The sequence below is a fragment of the Stomoxys calcitrans genome, chromosome 2 (genome assembly GCF_963082655.1).
Source record: "Stomoxys calcitrans chromosome 2, idStoCalc2.1, whole genome shotgun sequence".
NCBI classification, from domain to species: Eukaryota; Metazoa; Arthropoda; class Insecta; order Diptera; family Muscidae; genus Stomoxys; species Stomoxys calcitrans.
This window is the reverse complement of record NC_081553.1, coordinates 109,987,198-110,007,886: the sequence shown is the minus strand read 5'-3', so window position 1 is coordinate 110,007,886 and position 20,689 is coordinate 109,987,198. Positions and strand designations below refer to the sequence as shown.

Here is a 20,689-nt window from a genome sequence, read left to right as displayed (position 1 = left end):
AATATCTTTTTGGGTGGCGACACTTCGCCCCGAATGCGGTTATCGAATTCGTGTCATTGTAGCCTGGCGAGAACATCGGACAAAGCGGTGTTTATCCCCTGTTAATGATGGAGACATTTGTGAGGTACAATGCCATGCATGGTCATTTAAAAAATTGAATCGGAAAGCACTAATTGATGTATGAGAATTTTCCCCTTCTCGGTTTCTGGTGGTAATGTTCTTCTTTAGAGTAATGTCCTCATTAGGGGAGGGATGGCACCTGAGACATTTCGACTCAAATATGGATATCAAATTCGTGCCGCATTTCCAAATCCCTTTAATTCGAGCTTCATATTGCCATGGCCGGTAAATATGAACCGTTTGTAGGGTGTTTTGGGGCTGGGGGGGCCACCGGCAATTTGTACTGAAAATAGATATCAAATAGGTTCGTTATTCCCAACGCAAATGAAGTTCAGTTAAGGGGGTGCTTTAGGGCGTACCCCAAAATACTTGGCTCCAAAATTGGATATCAAATTCGTTCTCTACTCTTAAGTACCTTTCATTTGAGTCCTATATTGTCATAATGGGTCATTTGACGTATCTTTAGGAGGAAAAGCGCCACCTAGACTCGAACGCAAATTTTAAAGTAATATTCGTAATCTATCCCCTGGTCGGTATGGTATGGTCGGCTAAGATACCCATTTAGGGGTATTTGGGTGTGTGAGACCTCTCTTGGACCTAATGTTTTATGCCATATTTGTAATCTACTGCCTAACACTTTTCATTTGAGTCTCATATTGACATGAATTTCGAATATACCTGTTTATAGGCGTTTTGGCGTTGGGGGTTTATTACCACATTCGTATTCTACTCTCCAATACCTTTCATTTGATACCTATATTGTCCTGATCGGTCCACTTTTGATTTTGGTTTGTGTTCTTCCGATACCGAAAAATTATATAGCCTTTGTTTCCTTCCAGACCAACCTACAAAAATTTCGAGAAAATCGGTTCTGCCGTTTTTCCGTGGGAACAAACAAATCGAGTTCCATATATACGTGATTGGCTATGTGCCCATTTTGGGCGTTTTTGTGGGGGTGGGGTGACCCCCTATACTTCGACATTAATTTGTATGCCAGATTCGTTATCTACTCTCGCATACTTTTCATTTGATACCCATATTGTCCTTATCGATTCACTTTAGATTTTGGTTGGCGTTTTTGGGGTAACGGTGGAGGGCCTGCCCCCTTCTGTTATCAATAAATTATGAAGTCTATTCCTACTTCCTGACCATATTCGTAATCTACTCCCGAATACCTTTCATTTGAGTCCCATATTGTCATGTTCTTCAAATAAACCTATTTTATGGGGTTTTGGAGCTGAGGCGGCCCTTGGACCCAACTTTTATTATGAAATTTGTACTCTACTCTTGAAGACCTTTCATTTAAATCCCATATTCTCCCGATCGGTCCACTTTTATTTTTATGGGTAGTACTTTTGGGGTAAGGGGGAGGGTCCGCCCCCCTCCCGATATCAAAAAAATATATAGCCTATGTTTCCTTCCAGACCACCCTACACAATCTGTGAAAATTTCAAGATAATCGGTTCAGCCGTTTTGGAGTCTATACGGAACAAACAAACAATCCGACAAACAAACAAACCAACAAACATACAAACAAACACAAATTGAATTTTAAAGGGTGATTTTTTTGAGGTTAGGATTTTCATGCATTAGTATTTGACAGATCACGTGGGATTTCAGACATGGTGTCAAAGAGAAAGATGCTCAGTATGCTTTGACATTTCATCATGAATAGACTTACTAACGAGCAACGCTTGCAAATCATTTTCAGTGAATGGGCCCTAGAAAAGTTGGCAGAAAATCCGCTTTTTTATCCACAAATTTTGTTCAGCGATGAGGCTCATTTCTGGTTGAATGGCTACGTAAATAAGCAAAATTGCCGCATTTGGAGTGAAGAGCAACCAGAAGCCGTTCAAGAACTGCCCATGCATCCCGAAAAATGCACTGTTTGGTGTGGTTTGTACGCTGGTGGAATCATTGGACCGTATTTTTTCAAAGATGCTGTTGGACGCAACGTTACGGTGAATGAACACATTTCGAACCGAACACTGATTTTGGTAATAAAATTCAATGATTTGCAAGCGTTGCTCGTTAGTAAGTCTATTCATGATGAAATGTCAAAGCATACTGAGCATCTTTCTCTTTGACACCATGTCTGAAATCCCACGTGATCTGTCAAATACTAATGCATGAAAATCCTAACCTCAAAAAAATCACCCTTTATATAGTATAAGATTTCATGGAAGTTTTGTTCATGGAAATTTCATTGAATTATTGTCTTGCAAGAAGTCTTTTTGTCCTAATAAATATGTTATTAAAATTTTTTTCTTTATAGACAATTTTTATAGGAAAAATTTTTTTAAAATTATGATTTGACATTTTTTAGACTTATTTAAATTTTGTTAAGAAACCCTATTAGAATATTAAGTCGAATTTCATTGTGTTAATAGCATGCCGAGTATGTCATAGAATCTCCAGTATTCATTGGCAATGAGCGTTTTTGTAATTGTTGATGTCTGCTCCTTTTGCCTCCTCCCATTTCTCTCTCACTCTCACTTTGGCCACTCTCACATAGTTGATAACCTTTATTGTTGTTTTATTGACGATTATTCATTCAGGGCAAAACTTATTTCTAATCGTCATTTACATCGCATTAATCATAAAATTTGCTGTAAATATCCTTTCAAGCTTTTCGCCATTGTAAGCATGTGTTGGTGTTGTTTGTTAGTGCTTATGTTTGTGTCAGTGTCACAGTGCGACAGTGCGACAATGCCACAAATTCAGACTCATCGAGGGCATCCCAGTGCATAGATCAATTGTATGCTTCTTCTACTTCATTATCCACTGACTTTGTGACAAAAATAAATTTCTCAACTCTATTGTGTTGGTATGTAGGTTGGTAGTATTAGTGAATTAGAGAGCATGTTGGTGTGTGTGTGTGTGTGTGGTTGTGCTTTTACGCATCATAAAGTCGAATGAATTATTATCACCGCTATGATGTTAATCAAACTGTCTGTCGTCTATCTGTGTGGCTGTCCGTCCATCGTTGTGGGAAAATCCAACATCATTTGAGTTGGCTTAGTTCAAGTGATTCCAAACAAATTACTTGGGCATTATATGCTCGGGAATTGCTACTTATCATGATGAGTGTTAAGATCTTTGATATTAGAAGTACACGCAAATGTGTTTGATGTGTTGCAAAAGGAATTGTAAACCATAGTAGTAATAAAATTCTGCTTATACAATCTTGGTAATGAGGTGTAGGCTAAATGAGTTGTTAGTTGGGAACTATGCAAATTGGAAAGGGTGCGTTCTGAGTGAATCTGGCAGTTGGGATAACGTATGTCCTGCGGTCACTGGTTATAAACGGTATATACATTTAGTTTAATTTTCCTGTGGAAAATGAGAAGGTGTCCCAAGACGGGTTGAGGACCTTGTCTATATATTCGACTAACGATACATTCTCCTAAGACGCTGAAGAAGAAAAAGAGCTCCCTGCTTTCAAGTACTTTGGGAAGAATAAGCCAGCCCTCCCGCAATGGAGACTCCAGACAGTGTCCTGCGAAGGGAGACAAAGTCGGAACAGGAACGAAGGAAACGCTCCTAAATTTTCATGGAGAACTGTGACTTCTAAAAGGATGCAAGAGCCATCACGGAAAAAGGAGATGATCGCTGCGAAAAGTAAGGAGTCGCCCTCCTACGGTAGAGTGGCAATATGGCATAACAGTGATGAGATGCCTTGTGCAGTCATCGATATCGGAGTGTAGAATGGGATCATCGGTCCCAAGTGGAGCATTTGCTAAACCAACGGGTATTCGAACATATGTGGAACTCTGAAGGAGGTTCACTCATACAAATGATGTGCTGCGAGTATAGAGGGGACATCTTAATACTGTCATTTGCGTCAGCAGAATGTGTTGGTATTGTCAAAAAACTCGTTAGAAGTTTCCACACTTCCTGGGGCCCAAAGCTCGCCCTTGTGATAAAGATGGATATCCCCTAACTCACAAAGGCGACAGTCTTTATCACAAAGGCGACAGTCTTTATCATGGCGTACTACGTCATGGCGTACTACGTCATGGCGTACTACGTCATGGCGTACTACGTCATGGCGTACAACGGGACCATGGCCGTCTTTTCCAAGATAGAGAAGACTAGGATAGGCAAATATCCTCATATTGAGCCATCAGTCGGTGTAGTGGCGGGACACTCGAGACAGCCTAACGGACGATGAGACCGTCACCGACTCTCTCAATATTGGGAGGACAAGGATAAGCAAAGACCCTAATACTAAAACGTCGGGCAGGGCAGAGGCGAGAGACTCAACACAGCCTAACGAACCGACGGTGGAACCATCAAAGACTCTCAAGATTCCGAAGACTAGGATAGATAAAGATCCCAATATTGAAACATCAGGCAATGCAGTAAAAGTAAACTCAATGCAGCCTAACGAACATGGGCCCGACAATGAGACCATCACCAACTCAGGAATTGGTAGATTAGGATAGTCAAAGATCCTAATATAAGAATATGAGGCAGTACAAGGCTCAATATAGCCTATCGAGGGGCTCAATACAGCCTATCGAACGGGGACCCGACGATGCAACCATTATCGACTTTTTCAAGATTTGAAAGACTAGGATAGGCAAAGAACCTTATATTAAAACATCAGGCAGTGCAGTGGCAAGAAACTCAATGCGGTCTTAAGAACAGGGAGTAGGCGATGAGGTTATCACCTACTCCCAAGATGCCTATTTACTGGAGGACCAATGCTTGAGGTTATACATATGTACCTCCACTGGAGCGAGACGGCTACACACGCTCAATGCGGTCTAAAGAACAGGGAGGAGATGATGAGATCGTCACCTATTCCCAAGATGCCCATTTACTGGAGGACCAATGCTTGAGGTCATCCATATATATTTCCAACGGAGCGAGACGGCTATACACTCTCTGATGGAGAAAGTCAGTAAGGGCAAGATTCCTATTGCCTTAATTCAGGAAAACAATTAAGGAGTTTGTAAGCAGCACGGAATTCCTAAAATAGATTTCCTTTTTTGTCCATAGTGGCATGAAGCGGATTAATATCCGCATCCTCTTTTCAACCTAACCTAACCTTACGGTTCCTATAGATTCATCAACATCAGGCTTTTATCAGCAAGCGAAAGAGTTTCCATCGAATTTTTGGACTTTCAGTATCAAATTTTTTATTAAAATTTTTTGATCCTTACTATGCCTCATATCTATCATCATGAGTTTTAAGCGCATCCTTGTTAAGCAAGTGGTCTGCATAGTAATGCCCGCTCAACTCAACTCGCTTCGGGAGGAAATGAGAACATTATACAAAAAAAAAAAAAAAAATGCAAAAGAGTTTTGCTGTTTGTCGCCTTGTAGGAAATGTAAAAAATTCTCTCTCAAAACACAACAAAAAAAGTACAGAAGCAGGATGAAAACTACATGGCAACGAAAAACTGGAAGTGAAGATGAACATCAACCAAATAAAGACAATGATACAGGGAAGTGCCATAGGGTAGGCAAGCCATCTACTTACTGCCTCCCATTGCAAGTAATGCTGCCACTGCAGCAAGTCTAGCTGGAATGGGAATGGGGTTAAAAATGACAGTAACAACAGCAAAACAATTTATTGTCTAATAATAGAACAAAATGCGTAGGCCTGAGTTACACTCGAAAAAAATATATAAAATATTTTAAATATAAATTTCTAGACTTCAATAGGGCATATCCTACACGGACCGCGCAATAATATAGCGAGAAATGTTCTAGACAAGAACCTGCATAAACAACAAAGAAGGGTACGCCTGGGAAACACATCTGCATCTGCTGTACAAAGAGAGAGTTGGAATCAACCCACATATCGTGGAATCAAGCAAAGGCTTTAGGCAAAGATAGAGTTGAATGAAAAAAGCTATTTTGTGTCGATGGACATATATGCCCGCAGGCCACCGTAGCGCAGAGGTTAGCATGTCCTCCTATGACGCTGACTGCCTGGGTTTGAATCCTAGCGAGACCATCAGAAAAAAAATTTCAGCGGTGATTTTCCCCTCTTAATGCTGGCAACATTTGTGAGGTACTATGCCATGTAAAACTTCTCCCTAAAGTGGTGTCGCACTGCGGCTGCGGACTGCACTCATTGACATGTGAGAAGTTTGCCCGTGTCCCTTAGTGGTATGTTCATGGGCAAAATTTGCAAATTTTTGGACACATATGGCTGCTTTGGGAGTTGTTTGGGGATGAAGTGGCACCCAAGAAATCCTTGGAATTAACATTTTATATGAGAGTTGTGTTTTACTTCTAAATACCTTTTATTAATATTCATAGTTCGCATTATACTTTGATACCCATATTGTCTCAACGGTAAATACGTCCTTTGGGGGGTTTTTAGGGGTGGGATGACCTCTCAGACACCTAGGAATAAATTTTTATATTAGATTTGTACTCTACTTTCAATTACCTTTCATTTGATATCCATTTTGCCACAATCGGTAAATTTGTAGTTTTTTGAAGTTGGGGAGGCCCCACGGCAGTTGGCGTCAATTTTTTATATCAAGTTGTTTTATACTCCTTCATACCTTTAATTTGATACCCATATTGTCCCAATCGGCAAACATGTCCGTTTGGATGAGTTTTTGGGTGGGGCGTCCACCCCAAGTTTTTTGACCCCAAGTTTGATACCCATTTTTTTATTTTGGTCATACATGTCAGTTTTGGGGGCTTTTGGGATTGGAGATGTGCCGTAGACACCTTGGACCATATTCGTACTCTACTTCCAGTTAACTTTCATTTGATATCCATTTTGCCCCAATTGGTAAATATGTAATTTTTGGGAGGTTTTTTTGGGATTGGGGAGACCCCACAGCACTTGGCGTCAAATTTTTAAATCAAGTTGTATTCTACTCATATATACCTTTAATTTGATACCCATATTGTCCCAATCGGCAAACATATCCGTTTGGATTCCACAGATTCCAAGGAATTCACTGAAGAGTCCTGGCCAGTGCCTCCATTCAATTTAGACCTATTCGTGTACAAAGAAGTTCCCGGGAAGGGCAGAGTATCAACAGCCCAGAGATCCCTTTACGGGAAAACGACTAGCAACCTCCCGACAAATCGGAACCCCCTGGTATATAATCAGTTACGCCGCATATAGCACGCGGCAGCTCCATCCCTGCAAGAACTGTAGAATGCCCAAAATTTCGATAGCAACAGCTACCTTAATAACTCATTCCGTCTTAGGGCAATCTTCGTTGACACTCACCCAACATACAGCTACAAAGGCCTTAGATCGAGAACGACATTTTGTGCTTCTCTCGGAAAACCTACTACTTCCCTCCTCTAGAGATCATCACCATCTTACTTCTTACTGTAGCTACTCGATAATCGTACGGAGGTTAAAGTTGTTCAAAATCCGTATGTACACAACCGCCGTTAACATTCATTGTATCGTACACCGGCGAAGCCCCAAACTCCTTCCAATCGAGTTGCGATAGGGGTATAGTGAATGCAGTCCCCTTTTGACATTTTTTCTCGATGTTCATTCTCCAGCTTAGTTTCTAATCAAGAATCATGCCCAAGTATTTAGCCTCCGGAGGGAGCGGCAATGCTTCCCCATTCAGGAGAGGTCCCCTAGAAACACTCAACTTCCCCGCGTGGTAGCAGCTCTGCCTTTCTAAGGTTTACGCTAAGCTCTTTGGTCCTCGCATATCCACCAAACTAACTCAACGCCCTCTAAGCGATGTACATACCATGAAGACGAGGTCACCCGCCTAGGAAATGACCTTCACCCTCTCCACAAAAAACGGCATAAAACGCATATGGGGGTCCTCTGGTCCCAATCTTCAAAATTGACCCCACCCCTAATGTAATTCGCAAATTTTTCCATGCAAATTCCATTAAAGGAACAGGCGCAAATTTCTCACATATCAATAAATGCTGTCCGATTCAAGTTTAAGCTTAATAATAAGGGTCCTCCTTTATATAAATGAGTCCGAAGGGCGTGCCGCAGTGCGTAACCTCTTTGGGGAGAAGTTTTTACATGACAAAGTACCTCACAAATGACGCCAGCATTAGAAGGGGAAAACCATTGCTGACAATTTTTGTCTGATGTACTCGCCAGGATTTGGAATCCTGGCTTTCAGCGTTAAAGGCGGACATGCTTACCTCTGCGCTACGGTGGCCACCCCTTACTTAGTAATGCGTTGATAATCCGAACTTTCAGCATCGTAACAACCCATTTCACCATACGATGGAGCACATTCATGCCCTCCAGAGCCATGTATGGCATGGCTTCTATGGCATAGTACCTCATAAATGTCGCCAGCATTAGGAGGGCATAACCGACGCTGACAATTTTTTTCCAAAGTCCACACCAAGATTCGAACCCAAGCGTTCAGTGTCGTAGGCGAATATGCTAACCTCTGTGCTCCAATTTCACTCTATGAAGAGCACTTTTAACCGTCCCACAGTGGGATAGAACCGAAAAAGCTGGTAAAAAATATGCCGTGGAGAACGGGTGGAGACATCTCTTTGAAAAATTAAACGGTTAGAGGTGAGGTGTTAGCGAGATCGTTTGAAAAATTATAAGGCGCTAGGTTGTCCGGGAGCCTTTTAGCGGGTCCCTAAATTTGATCACCTCGGTATTAAAAAAATTTGGTGGGGCTTCCAATTTTCTGAAAACGAAAATTCAACTTCAAAATGTTGCGCTAAATCTCGGTAACACCTCAGCTTTAACCATTCCAAATTTCTCTACCCGTTCTCACACGGAATATTTTTTACTAGTTTTTTCTATCCCACTGTGCGCCTGACTCTTAAAGTAAGCTGATAATCGCATACTAACGAAGGGGCGAGACGGTTCCTTATAAACGTATTAAGTAGTTTGTCCAGGATCTTCAAAATGAAGGATGAGAGATTGATTAGTCTGTAGTCCCTTTGCAAGGAGTGGTTCTATTTCACCGCCTTCAGAATGAAGAACACCCTAACCTCCCGTCACCCAGTTCATACAGTCCAACAAAAACCAGCACCCAAAAATAATCCTATAGAGTCTTATGGCACACGGTCCTGCCATTTGCAACATAGCTGGCACTACCAAATCCAATCCCATTAGGTGTTCAAAGAATAGACCGGTCAGATATCTTCCATTCCCTTATCATGCCCTCAATAGCGGAGAGTACTCAGCACTGTGTTGTATCTGAAGGACGCACCCTATGAATTGCGTCGCAACCAGTTACTCGAGCGTCTCAGAGTTTAACTTTTTTCATGTTCTGTCATATCTGAGAGAGCTCCCAAGGGTTTTCGGATCTTTAGAGAGCACCTTGCAAAACTTGGAAGATTTATACACTATCGAATCGCAAAAAATAAACACATGAGGCTCTCTTGGACGATTTCCCCTCGCTCCTGTAGTCGTTTTGGGATTTTCTGTACAGGTCCAAGTCCGCAAGCAACTTGATTTTATTCGCCCTTTTCTAGAGCACCGTTTCTCCAAACAGTCTGCGATCTTTTTTCTGAGAAGGTCAAACGGCGGTTCTCCTAATAACTATGCAACGTGGCTCCTGGGCAGGTTCAAAAGAATTTACCCACCAGACTATCTTCGTCTGCCTTATCATGGACTCAACCATGGAGAGTGACTAGGTACTGTGTTGTATCCGGAGAATATCGATACCACTCGCCTACATTAACCCACTGGCTACGTCCGCACACCCAGTGAAGCGCAAGTCTTTCAGAGTCCCTCCCTTTCAGAGTCCCTCCCTTTCAGAGTCCCTCCCTTTCAGAGTCCCTCCCTTTCAGAGTCCCTCCCTTTCAGAGTCTCCCTTAGAGTGCACCCAAGGGTTTTCAGCTCCTGTACCTGTTTTAGGATTTACTGTACAGGTCCAAGTCCGTGAGCAGCTTGGTTTCTATTTGCCCTATTATAGAGACTCCTCATAATCTGTCCAAGTCTCTTCAAGTTCCCATTCCCCCAAACAGTCTGCGATCTTTTTCTCGGGTAAGTGAGACGGCAGTTCTCCTAATAACTACGCAACGGGGCTCCTAGGCAGGTTTAAAGTAATTCATCCATCGGACCATCTTCGTCTCCCGTATCATGGACTCAATCATGGAGAGTGACTAGGCACTGTGTTGTATCCGAAGAATATCGATACCATTCGCCTACATTAACCCACTGGTTAATGTAGACGGACAACCAGTGAAGCGCGAGTGTTTCAGAGTTTGACTCCTTCGGGGTAAAGTCCTCCCTTAGAGTGCTCCCAAAGGTTTTCAGATCCATATAGAGCACCTTGCAGAACTTGGAAGATTCATTCACTAAGAAATCGCAAAAAAGACCCATGAGACTCTCTTGGACGATTTCCCCTTGCTTTTGTACTTGTTTTTGGATTTCCTGTACTGGTCCAAGTCCGCAAGCAGGTTAATTTTATTCGCCCTATTATAGAGGTTCCTTATAGTGTGTTCAAATCACTTTAAGTCCCCGTTGCACAGAACAGTCTGCGATCTCTTTCACGATTAGGTCAGACGGCGGTTCTTTTAATAACTACGCAACGTGGCTCCCTGGCAGATTTGAGAATCCTTTCCAACATCCATTAAGCGCGTGTTTATGGTACGAATCTTCGCGTTAACACTCTCCGCTTGGCGGTTTCGGTTGGTGTTTCTGCGTCATCTCTTAGAGCGCTCTAAAAGGTCTTAGAGTCTTTACAGAGTACCTCGCAAAGAAAGATCCATAAGGCCTTCATGGTCGATTTTCCTCTTCTTGAACTTGTTTTGGGATTCCCTGTACAGGTCTAAGTCCGCACGCAGCTAAGTTTTATTCGCCTTATTATAGAGCCTCCTCATAGTCTGTTCAAGCCTCTTCCAGTACCCGTTCCACCAAACAGACTGCCATCTTTTTTCCGGGTAGATCAGGGAGCTGTTCTTCTTATAACTACGCAAAATGGTTTCTGGCGATAGGTTTCGCTGCCGTTTCAAGCTCCTTTCTGATAACCAATAAGCTCGGTGCTTTTGGTACGAATCTTTGCATCCATGCTGTCCGAGTGGCGGTTTCAGTTGGCCTTTCTGGGGTTCCTGTAAGGTGGATCGTTAGCCGTGAGCATCATCAGATCGATGCAGACATATCTATTGTCCGAAAAGGGGTCCTCCTCGAACATTCTTCAATCCCTTAAAATAGTATCATCGAGATTTGTCAAAGTTGTATCTTTCACCTTTGAACTTTACGTATCTGAAATGTCGGTATACTACCAATATTACAATTATGTAGGCTAGAACTAGTAAGCCGAGTCGTAAGCCGACTCACCTCTCTTATTGATGTTCGTACTTTCCCATCCTAAGTGGTGCGCATTGACATAGCAACCAAGATCAGTCGATTCCTTTGGTCGTTCTCGCACTGCCTCGTTAGGAGGTTCTTTCTGACTGTCCTCTTAGGAAAGTTAAGTCGATGAGATCAGTAAGGGAACGGGCCTCCAACCTCACCCTCGTCAGATTATCATTCCCATAGTTCTATTAAAGGATTAAATTTTAACTTTTACTCTCCACAAGACTTGCCCTTACCTTATTACCCGAGGGTAGAGAAAGACGGCTTGGTTTCTATTGCTTAACCCAGAAAACCTATTTCCAGCAATCTAAGGTTCCTTAATCAGGGCAATATCGACAGAGGAGTTATATTTTTTTTTGCACTGTATCATTATTATGCTGGAAATAGTAGAACAAAAACAAATCATACGAAGAGAAAAGTGATGCTGAAGCCTTAGAGCCGCAGCAGCAGCAGAAGCAGTGAAGAACATATTTTAATGTAAAAATGGAACATTTTAATAGGCATGCGAATGTGAAAAGTTTGTCTGGCAATGGCGTTCAAAACGCAACCAGCCACCCGGCTTGTATGCCACCATAGCACCAAGTTGCACCATTGTATTGGGTCTTGCTGCAAAAGAGACGCTGGTGATATGCAACAGCGATATGGTTCGTTTAGCTGCAGTTGGAAGCCAAAGAATGCGGTGTGGCTGTTGGTGTTATCATCGACAACTATGCTGATGGATTGTTGAATTGTTTTCTGGTCTCGAAGAGCCGTCGTTGTCGTTGTCGTTGCCGTTGTCTTTGGCATTGTTGTAGACAGCTGCTGCTTGTTCCACAACAGTAGCATCATTTTCTACAGGGCATGAATAATGCTCGCATATTGCCATGAATGGAATGAAAAGTTTTCCACTCTTCCTTTTAGCCACTGCAAATTCATTGTTTAGCGTGGTTAGGAACAAAACACGGATTTCATTCATGCTCAGTTATTATAAGCAAAATGAGAGTACGAAAGTACGCGTGGGTGAGGTAGATGGGCGTATGAACAGCGTAGGTCTTGAACTTACATAACAAATCATACTAAAAATAAATTCCATTTCATTAAATATTTAAAGTTTCCAAAAAAAAAAAAAATTCAATTTTAATAAAAATGTCCTTGCAAAGAAAATTTCAGCGAAATTTTTTATTATTAGGCCTAGATTGGGATGGACTCCAAAGTTCCTACAACTGCGGTGGTCGTCGAAAGTTGTTTGTTAATGAAATCTAGACTGCTGGAGTGGCTGCGCTTGGCTTCACTAGCCAGCATATCTTATGAGGCTTCTGACACCTGGTTTGTGTTTTGAGGAAAAGACCGACCGTAACTGATCATGCTTTCTATTTGTCTAGTCTAAGCCTTCTCCGGCAAAAACACGTCTTTGTGAAGAATGTCACCCGAATTATAAGGCGATGACAACCACTGAACATTTATTTTGTGATGTTCCTGCCCCAGGCATTCTGGCTCATAGGCGCACATGTTAACCTTTGCGGAGGCCACCGACTCCAAAAAATCACTCTGCTATAGCCACTCTCAGTCATTATACGTGGGTAGACGATTACGCAACAATGCACCCTTGAGCAAAATTGCCACGGGTTGTTCCTCCTCGACATCCACACCAACACAATCGCTGTGTTCGGGCACAATACCTTTGGCCTGTTCAACCCGGATTTCCAGCATAACTTTGGAATAACCTTCTAATAGGATGACAAGTTTTCCGCAAATCCACTGATCTTAAATGAATCAGCGCCAAACGTTCCAGCAGCGGATTCATCGTGCAAATGCAATTTTTCACAGGAACATTCCATTAAAGAACAGGGGGATAACCACTGCAGAAAATTGTTCCGATGTTCTCGCCAGGATGAGAAATTAGGCATTTAGCGTCATAGACGGACATGCTAACCTCTGCGCTAAGATGAGGTTTCAATAAATAGAGTCCAAATGGACGCCTTAGGACAGCCTCGTCCGATATCTTTCTAAACTTTAAAGCTAGCACCAACCACGCGAAGATCACCGCAGCCTATGGTTACACTGTCCGCCCATGACGCTGAACCCCTGGGTTCGAATCATGGCGAGAATAGCGGAAAATTTTCAGGGCCGGTTATCCTCTCCTAATGCTGGCGACATTTGTGAGGTACTACGCCGTGTAAAAACGTATCCCCAAATAGGTGTTGCACTGCGGCAAACCGTTTGCACTTGGCTTTAAAAAGTAGGCGCCTTATCATTGTACTTGAACTTAAATCAGACTGCAAATCATGTGAGAAGTTTGCCTTTGTTTCCTAATGGCGTGTTCATGAGCAATTTTGCATGTTTTGCCCTAACCACGCGGAGAGAAATTTCGCCTTACCAAGTGAGAACACCTTCCCCATGAAAGGTATTTGAATGCTCCTTTGAAATCGTAAAATATTTCAATTGCTGTTTCTAATATCGCTAAAGGATATTCGGTGATAGGGGTTATTTAGCAGAAACAAGAAGAGGGCTGCATACCTAAGAACATGTCGTGTGTGATAGTAGATGGACTGTGATTGGTATACTCCGACGAGTTGACGGATTTGCCATGAAATCCTCCAGTGTGTGACAGGCCGAATCAAATTATTATCTTTAGGGGTTCAACGAAAATCTAGCGTTGCACCCTTCACTGGATTTTACTTTACTTTAATTGGCTGTGACAGAAAATTTGTCCCATTAGCCGAACCCAGAATAGCCTTCCAAGCACCTCGATCTTCTGCGCTTTTTCAGTAATCGATGACACCAAGATTCGAGGGGTCTCCCATCATTTGATCTTTCCATCGGGCTTTTGGTCGTCCAGGTTTGCGTGTACCACGATGTTTGCCTTCAAAAGACTTCTTTGCTGGAGCCTCTTCATCCATTCTGACAACATGACCTAGTCGACGCAACCGTTGTATTTTGATAGGTGTAACTATGTTTTTGTCAACATATATCTCGTGGTTCATATGCCGCCTATATTCTCCATTAACGCAGACTGGTGCATATATTTTACGAATAATCTTTCACTCGAACACTCCAAGCACTGTCTCGTCTGCTTTCATAAGTACCCATGCCTCAGAACCATATAACAATAAGGGTAGTATCAATGTCTTGTATAGTGCGATCTTCGTCTGTCGAGAGATGGCCTTGTCTCTAAACTGCCTACTTAGTCCAAAGTAGCATCCTTTTTCCAGCATTATTTTTCGCTTTATTTCAAAACTTGTGTCATTCGAGAAGACTTATTCCTCTGTAGTTGGCACATTCCGTTTTGTCTCCTTTCTTGTGTATGGGAAATAGTATGCTGAGGTTCCAATTATCGGGTATCAGTTCTTCTAGCCAGATCGCGCAGACTTGCTGATGCATACGCCTTATCAGCTTGTCGCCTCCGGTCTTATAATAATTCAGCGGGCAATTCGTCGGTTCCTGCTGCCTTGTTGGTCTTCAGTCGGGTCACTGGATTAGTCAAGAAAAGAGGTACTTCTTCTTGACAAAAGACACGCGGTCACGGAATTAGCCGACCTGACATATAGATGGCTATAGTAAAATTGCAAATTTTGCCCATGAACTTTCCACTAAGGAAAAGGAGCAAACTTCTCACATATCAATGAGTGCACTCCGATTCAAGTTTTAGCTAAATGACAAGGGGCCTCTTTTTTATAGGCGAGTCTGAACGGCGTGCTGCAGTGCGACACCTCTTTGAAGAGAAGTTTTACATGTCATAATACCTCACAATGTTGCCAGCATTAGGAGGGGAAAACCACTACTGAAATTTTTGTTCAGATGGTTTCGCCAGGATTGGAATTCCGGTTTTCAGCGTCATATGCAGATATGCCAACCTCTGCGCTACGGTGGCGATAGTAGTATGAAAAAAATCAACTTTCGTGAAATGTGGCCACCTTCTAAAACATGTGTTTTAAGTTTCAAACCGCAACGGTGTTAAATATATTTTATTGGAGCATTCAAAAAACTAACTCAGTAAATTTGTTAATATGGGAAAAATTGGCACCAGTTCACAAATCCATCATTGCGATGAAAAGATATATGATTACCATTTTCGCTGTATATTCGATATAAGTGCGACCTACTTCAATGTATGGCCCTTGAAGCCTCCAAGCCCTCCAGCTATATCAGGTTATTAACCGATTTAAACCATACTTAGCAGAGTTTTTTGATGTCCCAACAAAACAAAATTTCAGTTAAATCGGATAATAATTGCGCCCTCAAATGGCTCAAGAATTCAACGTCAAAGATCGGTTTATATGGCAGCTATGTCGGAACATGGACCTTTTACAATCCTAACCGACCTATACAAATGAAGTATTTATGCTAAATTTCAAGCGTCTAGCTTTAGCCCTTAAAAGTTTTGCGTGCTTTATCGACCTAAAATGTCATGACGATCAAGAATAAATATACTTTATGGGGTCTTAGGCGACTATTTCGAGGCGTTATAAACAATTACGAAATTAGTATACTATACCCCCATCCTATGGTGGAGGGTATAAAAATGTTCGATCATTGAGCTTGTCTCGAAAAAGAAACAAACGAGTGATTGTGAAATAAAATGGTATTCGGCCTAAAACTTGAAAATAAAATAAAGTAAAAAAATAAAATTAAGACACGGAGCAACAGCGATAGCCGGCGTTGTCCAGCGTTCGAAGCCATCAATACAACTTCCAAAATATGCACAGAATCATGTGTACCACAGAAGTAGTGCAATTGTCGCTGAAAAAAGTCTGTCATTACACAAAACACATGCATTGGGAAAAAGTACAGGGTTTTCAAGGGTGCTTAATGTGGTACTTGTATCATAGAAGCGTTTTCGCAATTAATACGATTCAAATACAACATACCACCGCACGGCCCTTAAAGCCATCACACATCATGTGGCCGAAAAGTCTTCAAAACAAAGACGTAACATGTCCTATAGTGGTTGGTGTGTGTTGCTATCTCCGGCTTTCCTTTTCCATTTGCAAAAAAAATCTCCGATCATTGAGCTCCTTTCGACAAAACAAGCAAAACAAGGCGTTTAGTTGACCGGACCGAACTTTGGATACCCACCACCTCGGATATATATATATTTAAACAGATCTGAACCATACTCGACACGGATATCGGAAAGTCTAACATAAGTCACTGTGTCAAATTTCAGCGAAATCGGACAATAAATGGGCCTTTTATTGGCCCAAAACCTTAAATAGAGAGATTGGACTATATGGCAGTTATATGCAAATCTGAACCGATGTAAGCCAATTTGCAGAAAGATGTCTATGGGCCTAACACAACTTACTGCCTCAAATCGAGAGATCGGTCTACATGGCAGCTATATCCAAATCTGGACCGATCTGGACCAAATTGAAGAGGAATGTCGAAGGCCTTAACACAACTCACGGTCCTAAATTTCGGCGACATCGGACTATAAATGCGACCTTTATGGGCCCAAGACCTTAAATCGAGAGATCGATCTATATGGCAGCTATATTCAAATCTGGACTGATCTGGACCGAATTGAGGAAGGATGTCCAAGGCCCTTACACATCTCACTGTCCCAAACTTCGGCGACATCGGGCAAAATTGGGCCTTTTATGGGCCCAAAACTTTAAATAGAGAGATTGGTCTGTATGGCAGTTCTATGCAAATCTGATCCGGGATTCGATTAGCCAGATTTAGATCCTTCGGTTTATTTTTTGTTGTCAAACTTAAAAAACAGACGAAAAAATTTGCCAGTAATGAAGATTTGATAGTTGCGGTTGATGACTATTTTAAGGTGCTAGGCAGTTCGTAATTCAAGCAGGGTATCAAAGATATTGAAAAGTGTATCTGGCGTATCGCTGAAAAAGTGTTTGTAGCTAAAAGGAGATTATGTTGAGAAATGAATAAAATTTTTCCCAAATTAGTTTCTTTAAAGTTTTCTTTCCAAATTACATTTCTTTGTTATGTCGGGTTTTTTTGGAATCGCCCTCGTACATAGGAAATCTTCAGATTCCGAACCCATACTTGTTAGATTAAGGTATAACAAATCCAATCTTCAAAATTTGTCAATCAACTACTGAAATATTTTTAGATTGCATGAGACTATTTTTAACCGGACACATGCGGTATTAGTTCTAACTCCGTCTACCTCAAAAAACTCAACTGGTCTAAGGAAATTGTATTCTATGAGGCCAAAGTTGTATAGAACCATTGGGGTAGGCTGATAACTTTTAACTTTATCTACGACCAAGGGATGACATTTAGATCGTTGAAATTTGTTTTCATAATTTTTTCAGAGGTTGATGCTAAACGCCTGGCGGGACCATCAGAAAACAATTTTCTGCGGTGGTTTTCCCCTCCTAATGTTGGCAACATTTGCGACGTACTATGCCATATAAAAACTGATCTCCGTTCGGACTGGGCTATAAAAAGGAAGTCCCTTATCATTGAGCTTAAACTTGAATCGGTTTGCACTCATTGAGTTTGCCCCTGTTCCTTAACGGAATGTTCATGGGCAAAATTTGCAATTTTTTCCATTGAAAATTTATATGAAAAATGTTTAGTAATTTATAATTCTAGTTTAGAGAAATTTAATAATCCCATTTTTCTTATGAAATTTACTTTAAATGAAAAAAAGGTGAAGTCTAACAAAGTCATGACTTTGTCCAACATTTCACATGTGTGTGTCTATCTGTCTGTCTGTCTGTGTGCCTATCGTAGCCATCGTCATCACCATGGTTTGTTCATTCGTCCATATGTTGGTTGTTTGGTTGGCTCCTTCACTCACTCATTTAACGGAAATTCATGTTAACTGTAGGAGCAAAGCCCGCCGGGAAAAGCAAAAAACCAAAAAAAATTCAACATCAGAAATGAAATGAAACGCAATCGCATCTCGTCTAAAAACAAGAAAACTCGGAAATGTTGCCGTTGATACACAAATGTCTACTGCCTCTTGTTGCATATCCCCTTTGGGAGAGCTGTTTTGCTTGATATTGCCATCGCTGCTGAGCTGCTGAGTTGTAACCTAACATCAGATCTGGTTCCTGTGTGTAACTGTCAGTATATGGGTGCGTATGTATGGTAGAGGGTCATATGGGTCCTAAAGCTTTTGCTGCACAGCTAAGCTGCAGACTGTTGCTTTGGAGCGGGGTTTGGTAGTAAAGTGATGGTGACTGAGTACACTTTGAAAAAATGCAGCTCAAACCCTTAAGATAAAAGAAGACAAAAGTGGTCGGGTAGCAAAATAAATATACTTTCAAGTTTACGTCGAATTTATCAACAAACTGAATTGAACGATATATCCGTATTCAATTTGGTCCAGATCGGTTAAGATTTGGATATAGCTGCCGTATAGATCAATCCGCCCATTAAGGGTCAAAGGCACAAAAAAGCCACATTTATTATCAGATTTTGCTGAAATTTGGGACAGTGAGTTGTGTTGGGCCCTTTGGCAGTCTTTTTCAATTTGGCTGAGATCAGTCCAGATTTGGATATAGCTGTCATAAAGACCCATCACTCGATTTAAAGTCTTGAGCCCATGAAAGGCGCATTTATTGTCCAATTTTGCCAAAATTGGAGACAGTGAGTTGTGTTAGGCGCTTCGACATCCTTCTTCAATTCGGCTTAGATCGGGACAGATTTGAACCTAGCTGCCACATGGGCCGATCTCTCGATTTAGGGTTTTTAGCCCATAAAAGGCGCATTTATTGCCCTATGTCGTCGAAATTTGGGACAGTGAGTTAAGTTAAGCCCCTCGACATATTTCCGCAATTTGACTTAGATCGAAGAAGATTTGCATATAGCTGCCATATAGACCGATCTCTTGATTTAAGGATTTGGGCCCATAAATAGCGCATTTATTGTCCGATGTCGCCGAAATTTGGGACAGTGAGTTTTGTTAGGCTTTTCGGCATTCTTCTTCAATTTGGCTCAAATCGGTCTAGATTTGGATATAGCTACCATATAGACCGATCTCTCGATTTAAGGTTTTGGGGCTATAAAACGCGCATTTATTGTTCGATTTCCATTTCGCCGATTTGGAACAGTGAGTTGTGTTAGGCTCTTCGACAATTCTCTGAAATTTGCAACGTCTTTTTTCTATGAGTGCATCCACTGAGACCACCGTGTGACCCATTGCGATTCCTCACTCGCGTTTCCTTCACAGGCCTGGAAAGTTCATCAAGTAGTTTCAAGTGTACCCTCCGAGACCATCGTGTGACCCATTGCGATTCCTCACTCGCGTTTCCTTCACAGGCCTGGAAAGTTCATCAAACATCGCCTCTGACTATGGCACCTTTCATCAATATACCTTCGTAACTCTTTCAGGCCAGGTTGAGAATTTTAAACTGTTTGGACTCAATTTCCTAAACTCCTCCGATGCCTAAAAAAAGATCCTACCATTATTTATCTACAGATTATAGACCAATTTGAAGGATTCTGGATATGTGACGCTCCAAAGATGCCAAGAACTCTAATCGCACCATTTGGTAACACGGAGGAGACGTAAGGTTAGGTTGGATTGAAAAGAGGGTACGGATTTTAATCTACCCCATGCCACTGCATACACTTACAGTAATCGGCTTGTTGTGCGCTATAAATCCGAAAAATATCCACCAAGACATTGGCAGGATATCCGTGCTGCTCACGAAATCCTTAATTGTTTTCCTTACTATACCCCTAATCTGGTTAAAGACTAGGAGTCTTTTAGCTGTGAAAACCGAGCAATGACATAGGGAATGTTCGCTTGTCTCAACAACATCCCTACATGCCCTACCCACGCTATTAGTTGGCATACCTTTTCTATATAAATGCGCCTTTAGTCCTATGAGATCCGTAAAGATGCCGAAAGCTATACTGATTTCCTTCTTACTTCCTTTCAGTTATAGCCTCGTCTTCTGACGACGCCAGGTCAGAGTAGGAGGACTAGATTCCGCAGTGCCGGTTGTAGTATGAACTACTAGATGGCAATACTAGAGTTCCTGTCAATCCAGGATTCTGCCGCGGGCAGCAGAGTCTTGCACTCGACACTAATTGTCGTCTCAGGTAATCGATCGAGAACCTCTTCCGCGACCATATCCTCCATTCATTATCCCATCCACTTAAGTCTCACAGCCGAAGTGGCTGTCTCATACTTAATCTGTATGTCTATCTGGATGTCTGGAGGGCGTGTTCCTGCTCGCCACGCCAGTGCCAAGACTACATGATCCCTAGATCTGTTGCATTATCCTTATGTTGCATATTTACTTCATCGCCTTCCACCAAACTACTGAGGCGTGACATAGTATTGGTCTAATCACGCTCCTTTCGAGACTGTGACTTATCTTCGGATTCAGGCCTCATTTTATAGTGATA

At 41.8% G+C, this 20,689-nt stretch overlaps 1 protein-coding gene across 2 annotated transcripts in view; it reads left to right on the top strand.

The window, feature by feature from the left end:
• LOC106082806 (uncharacterized protein DDB_G0283357) overlaps nucleotides 1-20,689 on the top strand; it is a 225,731-nt gene that overhangs the window by 96,218 nt on the left and 108,824 nt on the right. The gene's annotated exons all lie outside the window — the stretch shown is intronic.